We start from the raw sequence: 14,893 nt of genomic DNA, 5'->3' as shown, positions 1-14,893 counted from the left end.
CTAGTCTTGCGTGCGGTAGCACACGGTAGATACACATTGTGCACATGACATACTCCCCTTCCTCTAAGAGCTCACTCCTGAGCTCACTAAAAAGCCAGGGTAATCTCTCTGAAGAGTAGTCAATGTCTGGCGTCCTCCTCAACACGATCCTTCCACTTGATCTTGTATTCCGTGATAAGCGTATTACGCAATCTTCTTTCACGAAATCCAAGAATCTTTTCAGGTTCGTGCGGAACAAATGTCATGTCCTCGACATCGATGATTTCTTGAGGAGTAACTAACTGATCTGTTCCACCCAATACTTCCATAAGTCTACTGACATGAAATACAGAATGCACTTTCACATGAGAAGGCAAATCCAATTCATATGCAACTGAACCAATCCGTCGTGTAACACGAAATGGTCCACAGTATCTAGGGGATAATTTCGGAGATCGACCTATCCGTAAAGTCTCGGAATCTTTCGGAACTCACAAATACACCATCGTTCCTTCACAGAACTCTCTGGGTGAACGATGTCTATTAGAATAAAACCTGTCTCGGTCTTGAGCACCTCTAATAGATTCCTTCGCAACTTGTAACATTTCCTGCATATCTTGCAAAAAATTACGTGCTGCATCATGCTGAAGTCCTGAGAATCCTACTGTAACAGGTGATCTGGGTTGAAAACCATACATAAGCATGAAAGGACTAAACCCTGTACTCGTATGCTTAGTACTGTTATATGCAAATTCTAACATAGGAAGATAATCCTCCCATGAACTCTGTCTTTTGGATACATATGCTCGAAGCATATCCTCCAAAATCTGATTCACTCTTTCAGTCTGGCCATCAGATTGAGGATGATCAGAGGAACTCAAATTCAAAGTTATTTCCAACTTCTCAAAAACAAGTTTCCAAAAATCACTCGTAAACTCCCTATCACTGACTATGTCCTGCGGAAACCCGTACAGTCTAAACAATTGCTTGATAAACTGCTGTGCTAATTGCGTAGCTGTAATAGTCTTCCGGGTCGGTAAAAATCTAGCCATTTTTGTCAAGCGATCTACCACAACCCAAATAGAATCGTGGCCTTGATGTGTTCTTGGCAATCCGATAATGAAATCCATGGAAATACTTTCCCATTTATTACCTGGGATTTGCAAAGCATGCAACAACCCAGCCTGTCTAAAACGTTCAACTTTATTTGCCTGACGAATTTGACACTTGAGAACATAATCTTCTACATACCCTTTCATCTTTGACCAATAAAAAGTGTGTTTCACTAACGACAGTGTCCTGTGTACCCCAGGGTGTCCAGCAGAAGGGCCGTCGTGACACTCCTTAAGAATCTTGGACCTAATGTCCGAGATCTGTTGTACACAAATTTTGTCATTACGGAATAGTAAACCATTCTGAATCATCTCCCACTAGCCTCCTGCAGCCTGAATGGTAGACTGCTCAGTCATTGAGTCTTGGTCAATCAATGAGCTCCCGTCCTGGATCTTCTGCCAAAATGGACCAAAATAACTATCAGTCCTGCAAAGCCCTCTCAATGACTGAAATAAGTCAGTAGAAATCTCGGTGAACGACAAAGTATTCACCTCTCTAATTTGACTAAGCGCATCTACAACACTATTCATGGACCCTTTCCGATAACGGATCTCAAAATCAAAATCTTGCATTAACTCCGCCCAACGAGCTTTCCTTCCTCTCAAATCATCCGCATCACACACATACTTGATCGACTGATGATCAGTCAATACCACAAACTTGGAGCCATATAAATAATGTCTCCAAACCTTGAGAGCATGAATTACAGCATAAAGCTCCTTCTCAAGGGTTGGCCAACGAGATTGAGTGTCGTCTAGCTTTTTACTTTCAAAAGCAACCGGTCTACCATCTTGAAATAAAGCAGCCCCGATAGCATAGTCACTGGCATCAGTTTCAAGAACATAACGCCGACTAGGATCGGGTAATGCTAATATAGATGCTTCCTTGACTTTATCTTTCAAAAGTCTGAAGGCCATATCCAAATCGTTATTCCAAGTGATAGGCTGATTTGACTTACGTCCACGACCTTTCAATAAGTCGGTCATCGGTAGTGTCAGCTGAGAGTACTCCCGTACAGATTTCCGAAGAAGAAAAACAAAACCGAGAAAAGAACAAAGTTGTTTCACTATTCACGGTATAGGCCAGTCCAGAATCTTCTGAACTCGGTCATAGTCAATGCTCAATCCATCTCGAGTGATCTTGTGTACCAAGTAAATGATTTCTGTGATAAAGAACTCACATTTACTTAATTTAGCATATAGTCGATTCTGTCTTAAAATAGATAAGACAATCGTGAGGTGTCTAACATGATCCTCAAGAGTACGACTATATATCAAAATATCATCCAGGAACACCACCACAAATTTTCCCAAATGTTCACGAAAAAGATCGTTCATCATTTACTGGAAAGTGACTGGAGCATTGGATAACCCTAAAAGTAATACGAGAAACTCATAATAGCCATACCTAGTCCTAAAGGTGGTTCTTTCGACATGCCTTTCATGAATACGTATCTGGTGATAGCCAGTACGTAAATCTATCTTCGTGAAATATTTCGCTCCTGCTAACCGGTCAATCAGGTCATCTAATCTAGGGAGAGGATAACGGTTCTTAATGGTCAGCTTGTTCAATCTCTTGTAATCTATACACATTCTCCAGGTATTGTCCTTCTTTCTCCTAAGCAACACAGGTGCACCCCAAGGTGATTTACTTGGACGGATCTGGCCCATCCTCAAATAATCTTCGAGTTATTTAGCCAACTCATCTTCCTCAGCTTGGCTCATCCTGTAAGGTGGAATACTGACAAGATGAGCACCAGGGATCAAGTCAATACGATGATCTACTGCCCGTTCAGGTGGTAAACCCGATGGCAGTTGCTTAGGAAATACGTCTTGAAACGAAAAGTATCTTCTGTAATTCTTTGCTTTCAAACACACTTAATTCATTTACATCCAATGAAGGGATGAGAAAGGAAGAAAGTGGAATCAATACACAATGGAAAGTGGTATACAAAGAAGAATCCATTATATTTTCAAAATCAATAATATTTACAAGAGGTCCCTGAGAGAGATGAATAGAATCACCTAAAATACTATACTTGGTGTCCTTATGCTAAAAAGAAAAAATATGACTAGACCAATCTATCTGGACTTGAAGAGTCTTAAATCACTCAATCCCTAATAACAAGTCTACATTTTCTAGATGCATTACATAGCATTCCAGAGTATCTTTGTAGTCCTGAATCTGGATTGAAAGCATCTCCACCTTTCGATCCCATACTTGCCTTTCCGCAGGTAGGCGTACCTCATAGGTATGATCGCTGGGTGTCGTATCAAGACTCAATTTCTGCACAAGTTTGTAGTTAACAAAATTGTGTGAGCTACCAGGGTCTAGAAGAATGTGAATCTTATGGCCATTCACTTCTCCATAAACGCGGAGAAGATCATGCAAGCCAAATACTTTAGAATTGAACAAACAATCAGAACAAGTACTAGGGCGAGAAAGTACAGTAATTAACGACCTGTCAAAGACAACTGGTTAGCTCCCTTTGGCTTGGGTCCTGCGTTTGTCTTGGTACCCTTTTGCTTTGGGCACCCGTTACGCATGTGTCCTTTTTCTTCGCAGATAAAACAACGTCCTTCCTTCTTGAGCTTTAAAGCCCTAAGGAGTCGTTTCTTCTTCGCTGGTGTCAAACTGAAATTCTTCGAAGGTTGGTCCAAAGACTTTCCTTCTGTCGTGTTAGCCATAGGTGTGGAGAACTTTCGTTTATGCTTGTTCCCCTGCTCGATAACGGGTTTCGACTGGGAAGAGACCATTGTATCATCATAGATACGAGCTGAATGAATGACTTCGTCCAATGTTTTGCATTTGTTATTTTTAACCTGTAAACGGTACGAGTCTGGTAAACCAGCTACGAAGAACCCCAAAAGAGTAGTGAGATCCATCTTTGTAGCTTTCATCTGCAAGTCCCTAAACTTCTGGAGGTAGACCTCATAAGTGAGGTGCTGCGAGGTCATGGTCAAAGCTGAAAACCGGGCAACAACATCATAATCATCCTCTTTCTTGAGGAATTCTTTCTTGAAGACGTCTTCGAATTGTGCCCAAGTCGTTGGCTTAGGGTTGAGTTCCTTCCACCAAAGCAAAGCTTTGCCAGACAGGAAACCTGCTGCTAACTGGATCTTCTTTCCATCATCATATGGATGAAACTGAAAGTGAACTTGCCACTTATGTAGCCAAGTGTCCACGATCTCCTTGGTGCGCTACTTTTGCTCGCCCCCAAACGGTTCCGGAGTAATGTTGGCGCCTAAAGCTGAAGCCAAGGTATCCATACCCGAGAGAGTAGAGAGGGTAGTGGTCAATAGAGCGATGGAGTTCTGCAAAGCTTGCATCTGGACTGCGATTTGTGCCTGACGTTCCGACGAAGAAGCTTCGAGAGCTACTTTGAACTCTTGGAAATCTGATTTTGACACAAAATCGTCAAAAAGATCGGCATCGGTACCTTCCGTAGCCGGCAAGCCTTCGCGTTCCACAAGGGGCTCCAACTCTGATTCTTGGGTCGACATCGTGAAGAGGGTAAGGAGAGAGAAAATTTGATCTTTGCACAACAAAAGTGCGAGTGAACTTGAGAGCTTGAGAGCTTGAAAACTTAAGAGATGTGTGGCAAGAAGCCCACTTAAGGGGGTTTATAAAGGTTTCCACAAAAACTAAAAGCCCCCAAAAGCTATCTTTGGCTTTTGCTTTTGTGTTATATATATATATGTATATATATATATATATATATGTATATATACATATGTATATATATATATATGTATATATGTATATATATATATGTATATATGTATATATATATATGTATATATGTATATATATATATGTATATATGTATATATATATATGTATATATATATATGTATATATGTATATATATATATGTATATATGTATATATATATATATATATATATATTCTAAACTCTTAAAAAAAATAAACACTTTTGAACCTTGGAGGGGGGGGTCTTTTTGAACCTTTTAAAATAAATAAAAATGAAAGCCCATTAAAAAAAAAGGCGTATGCTTTCCTTGTTTTTTTTTTTTTCTTTCCTCCTGGATTAGAGCCGTCGGCGTGCTGCGTTGCTGACGTCAATACTGCCGGCTGCTTTCGCCAGCCATCCGGCCTGCGCCACCTTGGTTCATGCGTACTGGCACCCTACGCCTACGCGTGCCTGCTCAGGCCTGGCCCAAGCGCCCGCCCGGCTGGTCGCCTGGCTGCGTAGACCAAGGCGCCTAGCCGCCCGGCTTCGCAGGCCTGGCTGCCTGGCTGCGCAGGCCTAGGCCGCTTGCCTACACAGCCTTGGGTGCCTTCGTACACTTGGCCGGGGCTACAAGCCTGGCCGCTTGCACAGACACTAAAGTCCAACGCCTGCCTAAGGTGCAGATCTTCGCGACCAGCAACTCTTCACGACCAACGGTGCAGCACTCTCTCTCTCTCTCTCTCTCTCTCTCTCTCTCTCTCTCTCTCTCTCTCTCTCTCTCTCTCTCTCTCTCTCTCTCTCTCTCTCTCTCTCTCTCCGCGTTCAACCAAAAGCAACGAAGATGCTTTTTCTGTTTTCTCTCTCTACAGTTCGTGCAACTGCACAAACGTATCTCTCTTCTTTGCAAAGCAAACGACCCTACCATCTACCATCCCCATCAACATGGGTTTATTTGATGAAGAAAAACACACACTGAATCTGAAAACAGCAGTATGCACAGAAAAAACAGCAAGCTTTTTTAACACATACCTTTCTTCGACCTCATCTTCTCTACCTACCGACTTGCTCGTTCACGAGGTATGCTCTGATACCACTGTCAAATCCCCACGGATCTCCTCGTGATCGTTCTTGGTACGAGACTCAAATCCTGCAAACAAACGAATAAACAACAAACAAACAAACAAGCAAGGCGGTGCAGGCCTGACTCACCTCCCAACCATGACAGCCATGGGCAAGCCCACAAACTTGGCTGTCCCCACCGAGCCACGAGTTGAGCTAACTAGGTTGACGTACCGACCAATCTCCTCCTCGCGACGTCCCATACCGCCACGAAGCTGCCCTCGCGGGCCTCGAGATTGCTGCCGGCCTCAGCTGCATAAAGCAGGTGCACGTCTGCACTAGATCCAGGCTCCAAGACCATAGAGCTCTCACAAACTCGCGAGACTCTCTATATCCCAATAACTAACCTTGGCCACCCTTTTATAGGCTCTTGGCCGGTCATCGAGGCCGGTCATCGAGCGTCCACACTTGGGCGCCCGCCCGTCCATACTTGGATGCCCGCCCGTTAGTATATCCCTAACTCAACTCGTCAATCAGCCTGCCTAGCTCCAAGCTTCCCCAAGCCTCGAAACTAGTCTTGCACGCGTGTAGCACACGGTAGATACACACTGTGCACATGACACTGACTCCCCTTATTCTGATATAGATCACACGGAGGATGAAACTACTCATTCACTGGAGAGCCCTATTCAAGGTCTTTCATTGGGAGACGACCAGACTTCTTTTACCCACTCACCCTCTAAACCCTTGGCATATGGTTTTTCTTCTCCGAGCTTATCAGCCATTACTTCCAGAGGAGGATACATGCCCACAGCCAGTGTGCCAGTATTGGACCCAGGTATTCAGCCTCAACTGGAGAGCTCTGCTTCTCATTCTAGCAAAAAGCAGGACACCGTTTGCAGGTTCTTCAGCAAAGGCCGAATACCGGGCCCTCTATGATGCCACCACTGAGGTTATGTATCTTCGTCAACTTCTTTCTGACATGCGCGTCTCCATCGACAACGCCTCTACCATCATCGTTGACAGTTAGAGTGCGATTGCCCTTGCTGGCAACCCTATTTTTTCTAACCATACCAAAGCATGTGGGTGTCCATTTTCACTTTAACAGCTTGGTACCATCTGACTCCGGTACATTTCTATGGGAGACAACCAAGCAGACATCCTTACGAAGTCCGTCAACCGCCCCATTCTCAAGCGTCTTCGCAATCGCATTGGCATCGGTCCACCACCATCACCCTCCGCTCATTGAGAGAGGCCTTCATTTTTTTACCATTTTTATATCTGGCACATGAGTCAATGAAAACCTGTCACCATTTGGCCACCCGAATGGTTCACTCTTGCTTTCACACTATGTACATATTGGATTGGTGTCCATGGCTTATGGAATGTGCCTATGCATGTGATTGACACGTGTCATGCTGTATAGTTGGATATGATATTCCGTTGGGGCTTGATGTTATCATGCCCGGAATATCTGAAGGACTTAGCTTTCCGCTGGGACTTGATGTTATCATGCCCGGAATATCTGGAGGACTTAGCTTTCCACTGGGACTTGTGTCTTTGTGTACATGCCCGGAAACGCCTGGAGGATTGGCTTTCCACTGGGTCTGGTATCGCATATACTTGCCTGAAAACGCCTGGTCTTATATGGTTTCATGAACGGAAATTGCTCATGCCAATGTTGCATTGCATAGCATCTTTATGTGCTTGCTTGCAATTGAAATTGCATGCTGTTTTCATGCTTGCTTGTCCTATGTGTAGTTTCGGGCTAGGGGACGCCCGCCCGTGAACCGTGCATGTGAAACTGACATGGTTATGTGGCATGTGAACAGGTGGTTAGTATAACCCAATCTAGGCTCAAATAGCCCTTAGGACTTAGCCAATATTTATAAGTGAGTGCGTACCCACTTCATTAAAGTTTGGGCGCCCAAAAGTCACTTATAAATTATGACCGCTTCCAAGTTCACACTCACTGAAGTCCCGAGGCGGACAAGACTCAATGTCCAGGACTTGATCCTTCCCTTTTACTCATAAATGGGCATCTCCCCATGTCCCTTCACCTGATTGGACCCCAATTCACTTACTTATTAAGAGAAAATTCGTGTTTTCTCTTCATGAAGATTTTTGGAGGCTAAAAACTCTGTTTTTCCACCATTTCTCTCCATTTCCAAGCTCTCCATAGCCATACCCTTGCTAGGGTGTTTTCCAAGCTTCCAAGAGTGTTTCCAAGTGCTAATCACTCTCCTACTCACTCCCAATGACTGAAATTCAGCAAAACAGCTCTCATTTTTGCTGTAATTTCTGGTCTTTTTGCTGAAAACCCTAATTTCAGCCTTCCTTTCTCAAGTTGAACCATAGGGGAAGCTTTCCCAAGGTTCCCTTCATCCTCTTGAAGACTTTTGTCGCGAAGGATTGCGGCAAATCGAAGATATCAATACTCCAAAAGCTTCCAACGCGAAGGCTTCCGCTTGCAACAACTCCTATGAAGACTGGTAAGCTAATTGGACAATGTGTTGTCATTACTTATTCAGTAGAAGGGCAAGACTCCTTGTTTAGCCGCCCTGTGTAGTATTTCTCTTGTCCTATGTGCTCTTGAAGATGTTGCTACCTTGCTTGGTAGAACATAGAGCCAATGGTAGAGAATATGGGCACTAAAGTCGGGCCGGGCATCAAGGCAGCTCCTTGGCTACATCGACATACCATTGTTTTCTAAATGCTGAATTTCATATGCATTGGCATGGAGGATTTGGCAATGGATGCCTGTGAAGCTATGTATTGAATTTCTCCAATAGTAATACAATTTACTCAAGGGAGGGGTCGGCCGTTCCGGCTCATTGTGTGTCTCTTGTCAATTCAGCAATTTACTTCTTGTATTAGAGCAAGTGTCCTTCAAATCTTAGTGTATTTAAGTGTATTGATTAGCATTGTGTTCAACCAAGTTACAAAACCCCATGAGGACACGGCTCCTGTGAAAACCCACTGCATTGCATTTTTTTTCCATCCTGCATTCCCTATGCACAGCATTCTGTTTTATGTGTTTGGGGCGCATGTAAGAATGAAAACCCAAAAATGGGCATTCATGCATGTGAAAACCTCTTGCATTGTGGCATTCTTCCAACACTTCTCAATCCCAGATGCCTATACTCTGGTCAAATCACAGAAATCCTCATCTTCAACAACCAACTCTTTCCCCTCATCTTCTCTCATGATCCCTTTTTGGTCTGAGAGCGTGTGTGTGAAAATATACCCAAAACAGGCATTTATTCAGCCCAAAAAGGGCCGACTTCTATGCTGGCCGCTCAAACTCTCATATAAATATGAGGCTCTTCTCGTGTTCATCACCACCAACCTACGTGGACTAGGTGCATCTGCGTTTTTCCTCACATCTGCGTTTCATCGCTTGCTGGCCTGGTCGCCTCACATTAGCATTTCAACGCCTGTGGACTCGTCGCCTAACTCAACACAACATCCACGTGGACTTTGGCGCCTTGCACATCAGCGCCCTGCGTTTCTCTTCTGTGTTTCATCACCTGCTGGACTATTCGTGGACTGTGCCTCACGGTGTGGAGCACCACCTCCTGCTGATCAGAGACGCCGCCTTACTACAGGCACATCTCCTGCGTCAATTGCTGCTGAACTGGCCGCCTATATTAGCCTCACATCAGTGTTTTCGCAGCCCACTTCAGGTTCGCCTACAGCACCTACTGTTGCTCGACTTCATCGCCTACATCAGGCTCACAGCAACGTTTACATCGCCTACATCAGGTTGCCTTCATCATCTACATCAGGCTTATATCAGCGCTTTCATCATGGTCACTCCAGCTCTGTTAACTGCGTTTTATGGGACAGCAGCTCTCTCTGCTTATTCGGGGTCTCACATAGAGCTCTTGTACTGGACTTCATCTTTTATATTCACATCACCATTGCATGCTATGTGTTTTACTTTGATCTTTCATATATTTGGTCCTTTGGTCTCTTTTGCCCTCACAGAATCTCCCCCGTATCTCATAGTAAGCCGGGCAATTGAACATATAATGGGCCTCATCCTCTACTGCTCTTTGATGCATATTGTGCATGTCCTCTCCTCATGTGGGATATTCGCAGCTCTGCCTCTCTACTATGAGGCAATGAGAGGATACCCTAAGCTGGCCGATCGTGATACGCATAGCATGTGACATGTGTATCTGCATGTATCCCAGGATCTCAAAGAATCCATCCTCGGAGTCTCAAGAAGTGATCTCTATAGAACTCTCACTTCTTACCAATCTCTGACGGAGAAACCCATGTCTGGTGTATGTGTAGCCCGAGTAGATCTAACCGGATGATCCAGTTGATCACCTGTCATGAGAGATCAAGGTAGGGGGAATCTAGGCTATATTGAAACGGAACTAGTCCACTAGTTAAAAGGTTCCTAGTCTAGTTGTAAATTCTTCTAGATTGGAACTAAGAGTAAGATACTGCATAAAGAATAGACCTATCTTAAGAGGATTATTAGGACACCTCAGGCCTTAGAATGCCTAGTTGAAGACGTAGTTGGAGTCATCAAGTGATTGGGGCTGAAAATCAATTAAGAGACTTGGACAATGACCAAGCGAGACAAGTAAGCTTAACAGAACCACTAGAAATATGGAACAAAAGACTCGCATTCAAAGTATCGACTTGAGGAATGAGAAAGTCTTTCTCACACTTGCAGTGTTTTACTCTACGTGGGACAACATGTGTGATGCATGGTTGATTGTTGCCAATGTTTTCTATTTGAATATTGTATTCATTCGATTTCATTGTTTGTGAATTCTATGAAGGTACCTCATAGATTATTATTGTATCAGATGGATCTTGCCCAAGTGGGGGATCATGTTGTGAAGACACTCGACCAAGATCTTGACCCATCTCAGTGAATGTGGGTGTGCTCTACATGCAATTCATGTGATGGACAAGAGGCATCTCTGATTGTCCTTGGCCATGGTTACTATGAGAACCGATCTGAGTGATCGCTGCTCTATAAGAACCCTGGTGCATTGTCGGACCGAGCATTTGTGCCTCAAACGTGGTATGGCTGTCAGAAGCAGCTGTATATGGTTATTTACGACGCCTGTACTGGGTGTGAGACGTGTGGGCTTCTCATCGTGGCTTAGTGGTCTCAGAGTGTTCAAGCTCAGTAGTGCATATCTTTCTAGTCTAAGGATCGCAATTGTAGACTCAGGGATCTTATGGACATATGTTATTTTGATGTTATACTACATTTCTAAACTACTAATTAAAGACTACTTTTCACGGTGTGTGTGTGTACTCTGTTTTCTTGATTGTCGTTAGCATGTGTGTGTAATGAAAGGAATATCAATTATGGGTGTGTGAGTTCCCACCGACTCCACAGGTCCAATGGTCAACAGGAGGGCAACCAGACCCGCGGTGTGATCTTGGCTAAGCTATACCCTTGGAGTTGGTATAAGTTGAAAAAGGATTAAACCGCTAAAAAGCGGGAGGTAGGGTGGACCCGTGTTACGGGTGCTTTCCAAAATATAGAAGAATCAAGACAAAAATCATTGTGAACCTAGATAACTCAGGAAACACGAGATCATTTATTAGAACTAGTGTTATCCAGAAGAATTGTTAGCTCCATAATCAAGGAATAGGACATCGGCGATGGTTCCCTAAGCCACTGATATGCCTCCTATTTGTGAGAATTATGGAGGGACGACCCTTGGAGGAATCACACTCATTTCTCAATGATAAGCTTACGCTAGAGATAAAATTGTTGGAGTAGCCAAACATCAAGATACTATACCTACCCTTATGACAATCTTCTGCTGTAGATAATTGAGTAACTGTAAGGGGTAGGGGTCCCTCACACAATAACTAATCTTGATTTCCTTTTGCTTATATTTAAATAGTGCTAGTGCAAGGGGGCAAGAGGGTTTTTGCCAAGGGGGAGAAGCACTAAATGTTGAAATCCCATCCTTTCCCCCACACCCTTGGTTACAGAGGAATATGAGAGAGAGATCCATCTAAGAAGGGGGATAGGAAGAGGGAGAGGGAATATACATCCAAAATAATCAGAAGGAGAAGCTCCGAGAGAGAGGTAGGAGACATGCAACACTCTCGTCTTTGGAGGCATCAAACGAGTCAAGAAGAACTGAAGATATCAGCACAAAAGGATGCTTTGAAACTTGCCTATAAAAAAGCTCTTCGGGAGGTGGGCATAAACTATTTGAGAGTTAGAGCTGCACAGCCAGGTGCTAAAGGAGTGATGTATCCACCAGGACTACCAGTGTTGGAGCCAAGAATTATAAAAAAAGCCCAACTACTTGAATGGGAGCAACGAGGTGCACTCCCGAAAGGCAAGAATAAGGAAGTGAGGCAGTTGTTGATAAAAAAACAGAGGGAGGTCAACACACATGTCAAAACTACTAATGACACTCTGAATGCCATACTTGTTAAAGAAAACAAGCTCAAGTAAAAGCTCTTGGCTCATTGTTTTTTGATAGCCATTGTAAAAATAAAAATAGAAAAGCATGCTTTAGGATTTTTTAAGAAATCTATTTACTTTTAAACCATGTATATAAACGCCATTGGCCAAGCATAAGCAAATCAAGGAAAGAATTTACAAAGCTCCTCAGGTAACATTGGTATCAGAGCCTGTCGTGCCTTATGAATGCTTTAATTACGTGGACGTTAGCGTTTAAAAAAAGTCTTTAATATTTTTGTGTAAAGCTGTAAAAGCCGAGTCGCATGCGGCGACCAGGAGATGGCGAGCACATCAAAGCAGAGAGAAAGTGCCTAACTGCTTTGGCCAACACCGATCTACTGGTATCATCACACAAGAAAGTAGCAAAGGTGTTAATCGCAAAGGAGTCAGCGCTATGGTCGTCGTCGGGGTGGATCCTTGCTGTGTGTGTCGCCGCCGGTGCACTAGAAGGAGTGGCCTTTACCTGAGTCCGATAGTGTAGCCTCTCCTTTATCTCCACTCTAGCTTTAATGCGAGTGATGAGGGGTGGAGACGTCCAAAAAAGCGATGCGGCTACCCTCCCCCCATCCATGGTGAAGGTGGAGGAGGGCAATAGGAAACAGACGATGACAAACCAAAGAGCGGTTGTAAGTAGTTCGTACCTGGGTTTACCTGCACATAGCGGGATTGATGTCGGGTTTAGTCGAGGTGAAGAAGTCCAAAAAAGTGAGGCTGATGGTGAAAAAAAGATAAAATGAATGGGGGCTGTACGACAGAGGGCACATGCTCCACGGTAGGTAGGTTAGGCAATCAAGGCATGGGATGCAATCCCCAATAGGAGCAACACGTTATGCTGCAACGTCATGCTGCAGGGTAAATTCATCCACGGCTTTTAGAAGAGGCATGTCAGGAGAGGTAAGACGAGATGACGGAGGTGATATGAAGATGTATACGGGAGGGTTATGATGCCAATGTGAGTATGTGGGACATTCTTTTAATTGTTGTTGGTGGAAGACTTGCATGTCACGTCTGCTTTGTTCCTATGTAGCTGTATAATGGGTTTAGTACGAATAACACGGGTTATGCATCATTTTCTTGTTTAAATAGATGAATGATGTTTTTTATTTGTTATTTCGATCGATAACATTCTCGATCGATAAGTTTTTTGATCTATAATTTATTGATCGCGATAAAAGTATCGAATCAATACATTATAGATCGATAAATTTATCAATCAATAATATATCGATTGAAAACAATATCAATCGATACTTAAGCTTTTCGATCGATTATCTTTTCCAAAGCTTTGTGTGTGTGTGAGAGAGAGTGATTAGAGGGAGAGAGAGTGAGAGACTGATTAGAGTGCAGGTTTAGGGTGATTATAGCAAGTATATTTTTAATGCTTTTTTTACTTTTTTGTTTTTCTTTTTATGTTTTTGTTTGAAAAAAAGCTAGTTGTGTTCACTCTAGCACCCGTATGGGGTAGTTGTGACCACACTAGTTAAATTCTAATAGTTGCTTAAGCTTACTGTGTCCACTCTGGTCTTTAATGACTAGTTGTGTCCACTTTAAGTTCAATTTACAAGAAGCCACTTACTGTGTCTACTCTGGTCTTTAGTAGTGACCAATTGTATCCACTTTAAGTTCTCATCAAAGAAATCCACTTACTGTGTCCACTCTGGTCTTTACCTAGCAATTGTGTCCACTTTAAGTTATCCTCACATGAAAGCAACTTATTGTGTCCACTCTGGTCTTACCGACTAGTTGTGTCCACTTTAAGTTATCTTCACACACGAAGCCAATTATTGTGTCCACTTTGGTCTTTACTGACCAGTTATGCCCACTTTAATTTTTTCTCACATGAAGCGACTTATTGTGTCCACTCTGGTCTTTATTGACTAGTTGTGTCCACTTTAAGTTCACTGTATAGGATCCCTTATCATGTCCACTATAAGGTTAGGTAGGCTCCCTTTAAGATTAGGTGTGTTGATCTATAGTTTAGGTTCACGAGTCATGCGGTGTGTCATGTGATCAATCGTATGTCATCTATAATTTTTATGTTGTGCGATAAAATTACACACAATGTTGCTGGGAAAAACATTATGTGATGAAATTAATGTTTGAAATTTATCATGTGAATAATTTAAATCTTTTACATTTTGTAGATCATGGCCGATTCAATTAACAGGCCTCAACGAAAACTCCTTTCAGAGACTGTTTGCATGTATTTAATAAACATGCATGAAGATTAGCTCAGATATCATGTTTTGATCCAAAAAGGAAGGAGATTTTTGAGAGCATGGTAGGTGAAGTTAGCAGGAGGGCATTCAAAGCTCTTTGAGAGACCTGGGAAATTTTTGACAACCAAGTTGACTTGCTAACATCGGGCAAGATCCACATAAAGTGTATACGTACTTTGGCCAGCTTCAGGTGGTCGCAAAAGAATATGTCCATGGAGAAGACAAGTGAGGGTTTTGCTACCTAATTAGCATTAATAAAAAATTTATACAATAGCTACAAAAAGTCACATCCTACAAATCATTAATGGCCTCTTGGAAACCCTTGAGTACATGTATGATAAGGATCTCATGTACAATGATCTG

The 14,893-nt window shown here is 43.0% G+C and overlaps 1 protein-coding gene across 9 annotated transcripts in view; it reads right to left on the bottom strand.

Annotated features, from left to right (window-relative positions):
- Positions 1–13,194, bottom strand: part of LOC147634981 (uncharacterized) — a 70,034-nt gene extending 56,840 nt beyond the window's left edge. For 3 of the 9 annotated variants that reach the window (XR_015266824.1, XM_086804251.1, XM_086804244.1), the window contains exon 1: positions 12,953–13,164. The gene's annotated coding sequence lies outside the window, so the exon portion shown is untranslated. Of the gene's footprint in view, positions 1–12,774; positions 12,807–12,952 lie in introns of those variants that run through there. The other 6 variants (XM_086804252.1, XM_086804245.1, XM_086804249.1 and 3 more) reach the window with 4 other exon arrangements.
- Between the last annotated feature and the right edge of the window lie 1,699 nt (positions 13,195–14,893).

This window comes from Cibotium barometz, chromosome 10 (assembly GCF_041138505.1).
Source record: "Cibotium barometz isolate CiBa-2024 chromosome 10, ASM4113850v1, whole genome shotgun sequence".
Taxonomy (NCBI): Eukaryota; Viridiplantae; Streptophyta; class Polypodiopsida; order Cyatheales; family Cibotiaceae; genus Cibotium; species Cibotium barometz.
This window is presented reverse-complemented; position numbering and strand designations above follow the sequence as displayed.